Below are 11822 nucleotides of genomic sequence, written 5' to 3' on the forward strand. Positions count from 1 at the left end.
GAATTCAGCCCAAGTAGTGATTTGGCCGACCGGGCGCATAGCTTCGAAGTTTTCCCACCAGAGACTAGCAGGGCCTTCGAGGTGATAGGCAGCATAGGTAACCTTGTCAGCTTCGGCTATGTTGGTAGAACGTAGCTTGTGGGTGATGCTGCGAAGCCAGTCATCCGCGTCGAGAGGTTCGACGGAATGGTTGAACTTTGGTGGGTACAGCTTGATAAAGTCATTGATTGACACCAAGTCATTTCGTGGGTGGCGTGCAGTGTTCTGCTCAATCCGCTCCAGCACGCGGTTAGTCTCACGCTTGTTTCTTTCTGCCTCTAGCATCACTTCGGCCAGAGAAGGCGGGTGAGGCAGATTTTCACCTCTAGCTGCACTGGCTTCCCCCTGCTCCGAAACAGCAGGGTTTCCGCGGGTGTTGACCATCCTAGGAGAAAACAAGACAATGGTTTAGACAAGGATGGCTCAAACTTAGCAAGGAAGTGCAGAATGTAATGGATAACACGGAATGCAGAGATGTTCATCCGTATGTCATGGTAATATAAAACTGCCATATATATACCAACGGTCATACACATCATACATAGTTTAGTACAAGCCCAGGCTATAGTACAACTATGACGAAAGACGTTACATCTCATCGGAGGCATTCCAAGCTCCTATGCATTATTTGTCTACACCTCCGGAATCGATTACACGCAAAGTCATATTCCACAAGTCACGCAGGACAGTGGAGATACAACTACTACAATACTAGTGGTACTACTACTAACTCAGGAAGCTCCGTAGTAGTCCTCATAGAAGTCACCTCCATAGCCTGGAAGTTCAACGTGATCATCCGGAAACAGACGGTCCTGAGGAGCCTGTGGACCATAGGGGCTAGGATGAGGTCTTGGACCAACAAACGGCGGCCTGCGGGGGCCACGGGGTGGGGTGATGCCGCCCACATCACGCCAATCCACCATGTCTGGCAGAGCTGATCTCACAGGATACAGATCCCTTGTATCCATACATCCAGCTTGCACTGCAGGTGCAAACCGAGTCAATGTGGCCCAATGATCAGCACGGGTATTAAAAAGCTCCAGCCTCAAGGCCCGATTCTCTCGGTCCTTATCTTCGAGCATCTAGGCAGTGGTACGAGTTAATGAGTCCTCCTGAGTGGAGTCAGCATAGATGGCCTGAAGATACCCTTGCGCTCCCGGAAGTGAAGCTGGTATGTAACGGAAGTCAGTGTTCCGAAGCAGGTCAGTCCGGACTCGCAAGATGGTCATCATGGAATAGGCAGCATCCTGCACAGCCATCTCAACGGTAACCCCGAGTCCATAGGAACAGTGAAGGGGCTCGGTAGATCCAGGATAAGAAGGGAATATCCTGACGGTGCAGAAATACTGGCTTTGATTAAAGTCGCGGAACAGCTCTTCGACGGTGTATTCGGGGTACCAGCGGTAACCCATCTTGATCATGACCTGGACTGACATAGCAGTATGACCGGGCACGTCGAGGCACCTAGTCAGGCGAACCACTTGGTTGTGAACACGGTTGGCCATCTGAAAGCACAACCACAAGGCAAGACATCAGAATTTCTAGGGAAAATTGGACAGCATAACGGCTGTAAATGCTCAGAAAAAGATTTGAGACACCCACAACAGTTCACAGTACCACTCAACAACATCATATCAAGGTTCTGATTCAATTTAACAACATACTAGGAATAGTAGAAACTGAACTGGGACTCGTAGCAATAATCCTATAAGCTACTACGGATTAGTAACACGTGAACCTGATAGAAGAAGAGAGCCTAGTCCTTAACCCATGTTGAATGAGAAGAGAATGACTCAGATCAGAGGCATAGGGTAAAGGAGTAAAAGAGCCTTACGTTCCCTCCCACAATCAATTCCCCTACATATAACTAAAGCATTTCTAGACTCGACATCGACCAGTTTGGCTCAACGAACCTACAGGCAGTCCGGCTCTGATGCCAACGCTATCAGGACCCCGATTCCAAGTCACATCGATCTAGCCGGTAACACCTCATATCACTTTGCGGCCTCACGCACGGTAACCCACGGGTTTCGCCTTACCATGGCCCGGGACCGTTTGCGCCTTTTGGCTCACGTATATGACAGTGTCGCTAGCATCCATATGACATAGAACCCGGGCCGACATGGCTAGTTGTGAACCCGAAGCGGCACAGACCTATGGAGACAGGCATACATGAATCACATCGAGCATGTCGGTCATCAACGAGTGATTCCGGGCTGTAGCACTGGGCTAACAGGACTCCAGGGAACCCCGGGCTGTAGGAGGCTAGGCAGGACTCTGGAAGTCACCGCATGACATTTCCCCGAAGGGACAGACATAGGAACGAGGTGAAACACATGCCGGCCAGTCAAGTGTCCTGAACAGTAGTGCTGGGCTAGCAGGACTCCGGTGAACCGGGCTGTAGCGGACTACTATGGCTCGAGGAACACTAGACTACATTTCCCCATAAGACAGGCTGCCAAGGATAAACAACTAGATTGTCGGATCCCACTCATACCAAGCATTTCAAGCATACACACAATATGCCCGATATGAGTACATACAACATGGCATCACAACAAAACTCTACAACTCAAGTACTTTATTTAAAGGCTCCAGAGAGCCATTCATAACATATCATACAGATAGGGGTCACATGACCCGACACTCAAGTCATACAATCATACAAGCACATGCGAAAGCAACTAGTCTGAGTACAGACTTTGAAAAGAAAGAAGGCTTCTCGAAGCCTGTCTATCTACATAGGGCCCTCCATGGCCAGGATCACCACCTGGGTGGCTAGTCACTCGTCGACGTCAAGGTCTACATAAAACCCATCGGAGGGGGCAGTGTTGTCATCTGAAAACAATAAATAAGCAAACATGAGTACAAAGGTACTCAGCAAGTCTTACATCAGAACCTACTATACATGCTTATTCTCAAGAAGGTGGTGGGGTTATTTCCAGCAAGCCAGCTTTGACTCTTGGCTAAGCTATCCTACGGATCTTCACTAATAAAATAGTTTTCGCACACGAGTCCACTACTCACCAACACAATACTCCACCGGGGATCCTCCCTCGTCATCCTACGAGAGGGCCATCCTCGGTACTCACACTTATCTTGAGTCTTTTAGTAGTATCCATTAATTTGTCTTTGAGCTGTAGAGGCAACCAAGTAGTCCTTTACCGCGGACGCGGCTATTCGAATAGTTTATACCCTGCAGGGGTGTACTTCGTCATACACGCTTTCACCACTTACCGCCGTTTACACGACATGTACTCGGCAACCTTCAAGCGGAAGCCCAGCGAGGGTGTCGGCCACGGCCTACCTAAACACTTAAGTATCTAGTCCAGGTTTATCGCCTATCCAGGTTCCATCCGCAGGGAGTCCGGCCGAGGTTTCCACATACGGCCCCGAACGATGTGAACAGGGTTCCCGAGACACCAAACGGGTGACTCGGTACACCGTGCCACGGTGTATCTACCGCAACATAGCCCACCCCTAGGGTCAGCGCTACGCACAGCCGCCAACACATAACCTACAAACACCAGAAACTAATTGCAACTCCTGGACAGAGTACTACGGTGATTAAGAAGCCGAGATGGTCCATTGGTTTCGGGCCCAATGTACGGTAGTAACTGCATCTTAAATCACACATACAGATCTCAGTTCTTATGGATGGCCTCAATGAAACAACCCACCATGTACTCCTACATGGCCTCTCATGGATACCTTTACCAAAACATGTTCAGCACATCCCTCACATTACCGGCATAAGCATTTCACTCTAGCCCATCACCCAGATGAACCAGACCTGACACAACTCTAAGCATAGCAGGCATAGCAAGGTAGGAATCACAAAACATGGCTCAATCAACTCCTACACATGCTAGTGGGTTTCATCTAGTTACTGTGGCAATGACAGGTCATGCAGAGGATAAGGGTTCAACTACCGTAGCACGCAGCAGTTTCAATCGCGTTGTCTTAATGCAGTAAACAAGAGCAGAAGCGAGAACATGGGTTTGTCTCGGAATGATCAATGGTTGCTTGCCTGATGGAGTGGTAGTGGGATACTGCCCTTCAGTTGGATACTCGTGAATATCCTCGGAGGCAGGACCTACCACGAAGAACACATCGGAACACAGTCAACACATGACGATATGCAACAATATGATGCATGCTATGACATGGCAATATGTCGGTGTCTTGGCCTAATGCAAGCTAGAATAGAAAGGGATGAGCTCATTTGAATCAAAGATTCAAATATTAGCTCATTAAACATGGCATTTATAGTGCATTTCCTTATTCTGCTTAAACAGCAAGGTAAACTTGTTTTGTCATGCATGAAACCATTACAGATGGATAGATTGAATTTTTCTGATAATTTTTCATATATAATTTATCTCATTTGGAGTTATGGTTGAATTTCTATGAATTTTTGAAGTTTGAACTATTTTCTGGAATTTCCTGAATAAGAATAAATCCAGAAAATCAATTACTACGTCAGCAATGCATCAGGGTGACGTCAGCAGGTCAAAGGCGCCAGCCAGGTCAAACCTGACTGGTGGGCCCCACTGGTCAGTGTCTCTGTGCACTAACTACGTTTAGTTAGCCTAATTAACTGGCAGGGCCCACTAGTCAGTGTCTATACTAATTAAACTAACCTATTTAGTTAGCACTAACAGGGTAATTAGTCGGGCGGGGCCCGCATGTCGGTGAGAGAGGGGGGAGGTCAACCCACGTCGGCAGGTCAACCTCGCCGGTCAGCGGGTCAAAATCTGCCGGCGAGGCCAGACGCGGTGGCGTGCTGCGGAAATCGCCCACAGGGCACCATTCGATGCGCGGAGAGCAGCTACGGGTAGCTAGGGACAAACCGCGGCGTTTGGTGGTGGGGGTTGGGCTCGGGGTGGCCGGAAACGTCGCTGGCGACGAGCCTTGCGGTCGCCGGAGTCGGGAGAAAGTCAGCCCGAGGCTACGGGGCACGGCAAGGCATGTGGTGAGGTGCGTTGTGCCCCTAGGGATGCAGTGAAGTAGTTGGACTAGGTGGCGTGGCCGGAGTTTGGCCAGTGACACGTCGGCGACGAGCTCCACGGCGACGAGTGCGGGTGAGCTTTGTGTGCTCGTTGTGGTGCACGAGAAGAGGAACAAAGAGGTTGGGGAGGTGCAACAGCTCACGGCGATCACGTAGAGGTAGACGGCGCGGTCGGGGACGAGTCGATGCGGCAGTGACGGCGAAAGGGATCTTCGGCGATGCTCGGTTAAGATGAGGTCGAAGAAGACGTTGCAGAGCGTGTGAGCGCTCGGGGCTCAGCTCCTCGACGAAGTCGACGATGGCGGAGAGGATGGACACGGTAGTGCAACACGGGGACGTCGGTGGACGCGGTTTTCACGGTGGCGCGAGCTCAGCAGCGTCGGCCAAGGCGAAGGTGGAGCGAGAGAGAGAGGCAGGGGACAAGTGAGCATGTCTAGGGGGTTGAGGCAGCGACGTGGAGCCTGTCCAGGCCAGCAGGGCGGCGAGGGGAGGAAGCAGGACGGCAGCCAGCTGCGTGGCGCGCGCTGGTGCCACCGTCGAGCACCTGCCTGCCTGCCTGGCCAAGCCAAGCTGCTCGCTGGTTCGGTGGCTGGGCTGGGCCGGCAGGTGGGCCTGGTGGGTGGCGCCAGGTGAGCTTCTTTCTCTTCTTTTTTTTGATTTTGTTTTCTTCTTCTATTTTTCTGTAGCTCTAGGGCTTTATTAAAAATACCTAGGCACTTTCTAAAATCCTGAAAATAATTGTGGGCTCTGCTGGGATTATTCCTAACAGCAAACATTTATTTCCAGAATTATTTGAGCACTTAAATTATTTATTAGCATTTAAATGCCCACATTCAAATATTTATGATTTAAATCAATGACCTTCTGTTGACCTAGAAAATTGTGCACCAATTTTGCCAGAGGTCCTAACCTAAGGCAAAGAGGGTGAACATTTTAGAGGGGCATTTTAGGTTCATTGAAATTATCTTTAGTAAATCCTAGTTTATTTCAGGAGGGGTGCTGGGGGTTCTGCCTTCCCCATTTCCAGTTTCTGATGAAAAGTAAACATGATGCACACTCTAATGCATGGACTAGCTAGGGTGTGACGTATGGTTTGGCAAGAAACCAAAGTTGTTGTTTCTTAAAGTTTGGGGCTGCCATGCTTATGTGAAAAAGCTTCAACCTGATAAGCTCGAACCTAAATCGGAGAAATGTGTCTTCATAGGATACCCAAAAGAGACTGTTGGGTACACCTTCTATCACAGATCCGAAGGCAAGACATTCGTTGCTAAGAATGGATCCTTTCTAGAGAAGGAGTTTCTCTCGAAAGAAGTGAGTGGGAGGAAAGTAGAACTTGACGGGGTAACTGTACTTGCTCCCTTATTGGAAAGTAGTACATTACAGAAAACTGTTTCTGCAACACCTACACCAATAAGTGAGGAAGCTAATGATAATGATCATGAAACTTCAGGACAAGATACTACTGAACCTCGTAGATCAGCCAGAGTGAGATCCGCGCCAGAGTGGTACAGTAATCCTGTTCTGGAAATCATGCTGCTAAATCATGATGAACCTACGAACTATGAAGAAGCGACGGTGAGCCCAGATTCCGCAAAATGGCTTGAAGCCATGAACTCTGAGATGAGAACAAAGTATGGACTTTGGTTGACTTGCCCGATGATCGGCAAGCAATTGAGAATAAATGGATCTTCAAGAAGAAGACTGACGCTGATGGTAATGTTACTGTCTACAAAGCTCGACTTGTCGCAAAAGGTTTTCGACAAGTTCAAGGGGTTGACTACGATGAGACCTTCTCACCCGTAGCGATGCTTAAGTCTGTCCGAATCATGTTAGCAATTGCCGCATTTTATGATTATGAAATTTGGTAGATGGATGTCAAAACTGCATTCCTGAATGGATTTCTGGAAGAAGAGTTGTATATGATGCAACCGGAAGGTTTTGTAGATCCAAAGGGAGCTAACAAAGTGTGCAAGCTCCAGCAATCCATTTATGGACTGGTGCAAGCCTCTCGGAGTTGGAATAAGCGCTTTGATAGTGTGATCAAAGCATTTGGTTTTATACAGACTTTCGGAGAGGCCTGTATTTACAAGAAAGTGAGTGGGAGCTCTGTAGCATTTCTGATATTATATGTGGATGACATATTACTGATTGGAAATGATATAGAATTTCTGGATAGCATAAAGGGATACTTGAATAAGAGTTTTTCAATGAAAGACCTCGGTGAAGCTGCTTACATACTAGGAATAAAGATCTATAGAGATAGATCAAAACGCTTAATTGGACTTTCACAAAGCACATACCTTGACAAGATTTTGAAAAAGTTAAAAATGGATCAAGTAAAGAAAGGGTTCTTGCCTGTGTTACAAGGTGTGAAGTTGAGTCAGACTCAATGCCCGACCACTGCAGAAGATAGAGAGAAAATGAAAGATGTTCCCTATGCTTCAGCCATAGGCTCTATCATGTATGTAATGCTGTGTACCAGACCTGATGTGTGCCTTGCTATAAGTTTAGCAGGGAGGTACCAAAGTAATCCAGGAGTAGATCACTGGACAGCGGTCAAGAACATCCTGAAGTACCTGAAAAGGACTAAGGATATGTTTCTCATATATGGAGGTGACAAAGGGCTCATCGTAAACGGTTACGTTCATGCAAGCTTTGACACTGATCCGGACGATTCTAAATCGCAAACCGGATACGTGTTTACATTAAATGGTGGAGCTGTCAGTTGGTGCAGTTCTAAACAAAGCGTCGTGGCGGGATCTACATGTGAAGCGGAGTACATAGCTGCTTCAGAAGCAGCAAACGAAGGAGTCTGGATGAAGGAGTTCATATCCGATCTAGGTGTCATACCTAGTGCATCGGGTCCAATGAAAATCTTTTGTGACAATACCGGTGCAATTGCCTTGGCAAAGGAATCCAGATTTCACAAGAGGACCAAGCACATCAAGAGACGCTTCAATTCCATCTGGGATCTAGTCCAGGTGGGAGACATAGAGATTTGCAAGATAAATACGGATCTGAATGTTGCAGACCCGTTGACTAAGCCTCTTCCACGAGCAAAACATGATCAGCACCAAGGCTCCATGGGTGTTAGAATCATTACTGTGTAATCTAGATTATTGACTCTAGTGCAGCTGGGAGACTGAAGGAAATATGCCCTGGAGGCAATAATAAAGTTATTATTTATTTCCTTATATCATGATAAATGTTTATTATTCATGCTAGAATTGTATTAACCGGAAACATAATACATGCGTGAATACATAGACAAACAGAGTGTCATTAGTATGCCTCTACTTGACTAGCTCGTTAATCAAATATGGTTATGTTTCCTAACCATGAACAAAGAGTTGTTATTTGATTGATGAGGTCACATCATTAGTCGAATGATCTGATTGACATGACCCATTCCATTAGCTTAGCACCCGATCGTTTAGTATGTTGCTATTGCTTTCTTCATGACTTATACATGTTCCTATAACTATGAGATTATGCAACTCCCGTTTACCAGAGGAACACTTTGTGTGCAACCAAACGTCACAACGTAAATGGGTGATTATAAAGGTGCTCTACAGGTGTCTCCAAAGGTAGATGTTGGGTTGGCGTAATTCGAGATTAGGATTTGTCACTCCGATTGTCGGAGAGGTATCTCTGGGCCCTCTCGGTAATGCACATCACATAAGCCTTGCAAGCATTGCAGCCAATGAGTTAGTTGCGAGATGATATATTACAGAACGAGTAAAGAGACTTGCCAGTAACGAGATTGAACTAGGTATTGGATACCGACGATCGAATCTCGGGCAAGTAACATACCGATGACAAAGGGAACAACGTTTGTTGTTATGCGGTCTGACTGATAAAGATCTTCGTAGAATATGTAGGAGCCAATATGGGCATCCAGGTCCCGCTATTGGTTATTGAACAGAGATTTGTCTCAGTCATGTCTACATTGTTCTAGAACCGTAGGGTCCGCACGCTTAACGTTACGATGACCGTTATTATGAGTTTATGCATTTTGATGTACCGAAGTCCCGGATGTGATCACGGACATGACAAGGAGTCTCGAAATGGTCGAGACATAAAGATTGATATATTGGACGGCTATATTCGGACACCGGAAGTGTTCCGGGTGATTTCGGAGAAAACCGGAGAGCCGGAGGGTTACCGGAACCATACCGGGAGAAGTAATGGGCCATATGGGCCTTAGTGGAGACAGAGAGGGGCTGCTAGAGGTGGGCCGCGCGCCACCTCCTCCCTGGTACGAATTGGACTAGGGGAGGGGGGCGGCGCCCCCCCTTTCCTTCTCCCTCCCCACCTCTTTCCCCCTCCTAGTAGGAGTCCTACTCCTACTAGGAGGAGGACTCCTCCTGGCGTGCCAAACAAGGGCCGGCCGGCCTCCCCCTTGCTCCTTTATATACAGGGGCAGGGGGCACCCTAGAACACACAAGTTGATCCACGTGATCGTTCCTTAGCCGTGTGCTGTGCCCCCTGCCACCATATTCCACCTCGGTCATATCGTTGTAGTGCTTAGGCGAAGCCCTGCGTCGGTAGAACATCATCATCGTCACCACGCCGTTGTGCTGACGGAACTCATCCCCGAAGCTTTGCTGGATCGGAGCCCGGGGAGCGTCATCGAGCTGTACGTGTGCTAAGAACTCGGAGGTGCCGGAGTAACGGTACTTGGATCGGTCGGATCGGGAAGACGTACGACTACTTCCTCTATGTTGCGTCAACGCTTCCGTTGCGGTCTATGAGGGTACGTAGACAACACTCTCCCCTCTCGTTGCTATGCATCACCATGATCTTGCGTGTGCGTAGGAATTTTTTTGAAATTACTACGAAACCCAACACAATCATACACACAATATGCTCAATATGTGCAAATACAACATGGCATCACAACAAGACTCTACGAGTCAAAGTATTTATTTATTAGGCTCCGAGGAGCGAGATATTACAAACATGGGTCTCATGACCCAACAGTCATAGCATACAATGCAAAGCACATGCGGAAGCTTAACATGTCTGAGTACAGACATCTACAAATGAAAAAGGCTAAGAAGCCTGACTATCTACCAGATCTTGCCGAGGGCACAAGATCGTAGCTGAGGTAACAAGCTAAACGTCGAAGTCCACGCGGAACTACTAGCGAGACTGAAATCTCTCTGCAAAACATAAATTAAGCAAACGTGAGTACAAAGGTACTCAGCAAAACTTACATCAGAACTAGCTACATATGCATCGGTATCAACAAAGGGGGTGGTGGAGTTTAACTGCAGCAAGCCAGCTTTGACTCAGTGGGTAACCTGAACTACGACTGCAAGCAACTCTTTTGAGGTGGCGCACACGAGTCCACAAATTCACCATACCAATACACCACTATGGATCCGCTCTCGTCTCCCTGCGAGAATGCCATCCATAGCACTCACACTTAACTTGCGCATTTTAAAGTATCCACTTTCACTTGTCTATGAACTATGCAAGGGGTCCAAGTTTCCATATCCGAGGAATCCGGCTATTCGAATAGATAATGATAACCCTGTAGGGGTATACTTCTTCACACACGCTCTCGCCACTTACCACCATGTACACGTCGTGTATCTCGGCAACCTTCAAGCGGAAGCCTAGTGAGGGAGTCGGCCATGACCTGACTAACCACACAAGTCTCTAGTCCAGGTTTATCGCCTATTCGGGTTCCATCCGCAAGGAGATCCGGCCGGGGTGTCACTCACGGCCCCAAACGATGTGTACAGGGTTCTGAAGCCCACCATCCAGGTGCCACTTGGTACACCGGGCCACTGTGCCTAGTCTGTCCCAAGCCCACCTGTACCGGGTGCCACTTGGTAGACTACTAACACTACCTACAAACACCAGAAACTAGTTGCAACTCCTGGACAGAGATCAAGTTGATTAATAAGTCGAGAGAACTTGGAGCGCCCGGAGCCCAATGTGTGGTAGTAACTGTTTATGGATCACAAACACAGAACTCAGTTCCTGAGGATGGTTTCAATGAGACGACCCACCATGTACTCCTACATGGCCTCTCACCGCTACCTTTACCAAATCGTGTTCACACACTTAGCTCTCAACAGTAGGACATGTTCACCACATTCCAATTCATTCCTGATGAATCAGACCCGACTCAACTCTAAGCAGTAGCAGGCATGACAACAAGCATGAATGAGTAGGCACATTAGGGCTCAAATAACTCCTACTCATGCTACTGGGTTTCATCTATTTACTGTGGCGATGACAGGTCATGCAAAGGAAAAGGTTCAACTACCGCAGCATGTAACAGTTGAATCGTTGTTGTCCTAATGCAGTAAAAGAGAGCAGGAGCGAGGGAGTGGGTTTATATCGGAATGAACAAGGGGTTTTTGCTTGCCTGGCACTTCTAAGGATAATATAGTTCTTCATCGATGTCATCGAACAATCGTCGGAGCGGCGTCTACTGAGAGGGGACAATTACCGGCAAACAAGGAGGAACACAATCAATGCGATGCAACAATATGATGCATGATCATGACATGGCAATATGCTGTTGATTCAGCTAATGCAACTATCAACAAGTTAAATGAAGTTGGTTTGAATAGAAGATTCAAATTCAAACTCCATATATGATTAGTTAAATGCCATTTATTTGTTTTGTCCAAAACAGAGGACAAACATTGTTCAAACATGCATGAAAACGCCATAAACAGATTCCTTGAATTTTTCTGATAATTTTTCATATATAATTTATTTCATTTGGAGTTACGGCTGATTTTCTATG

This window comes from Triticum aestivum, chromosome 6A (genome assembly GCF_018294505.1).
Source record: "Triticum aestivum cultivar Chinese Spring chromosome 6A, IWGSC CS RefSeq v2.1, whole genome shotgun sequence".
Lineage (NCBI taxonomy): Eukaryota > Viridiplantae > Streptophyta > Magnoliopsida > Poales > Poaceae > Triticum > Triticum aestivum.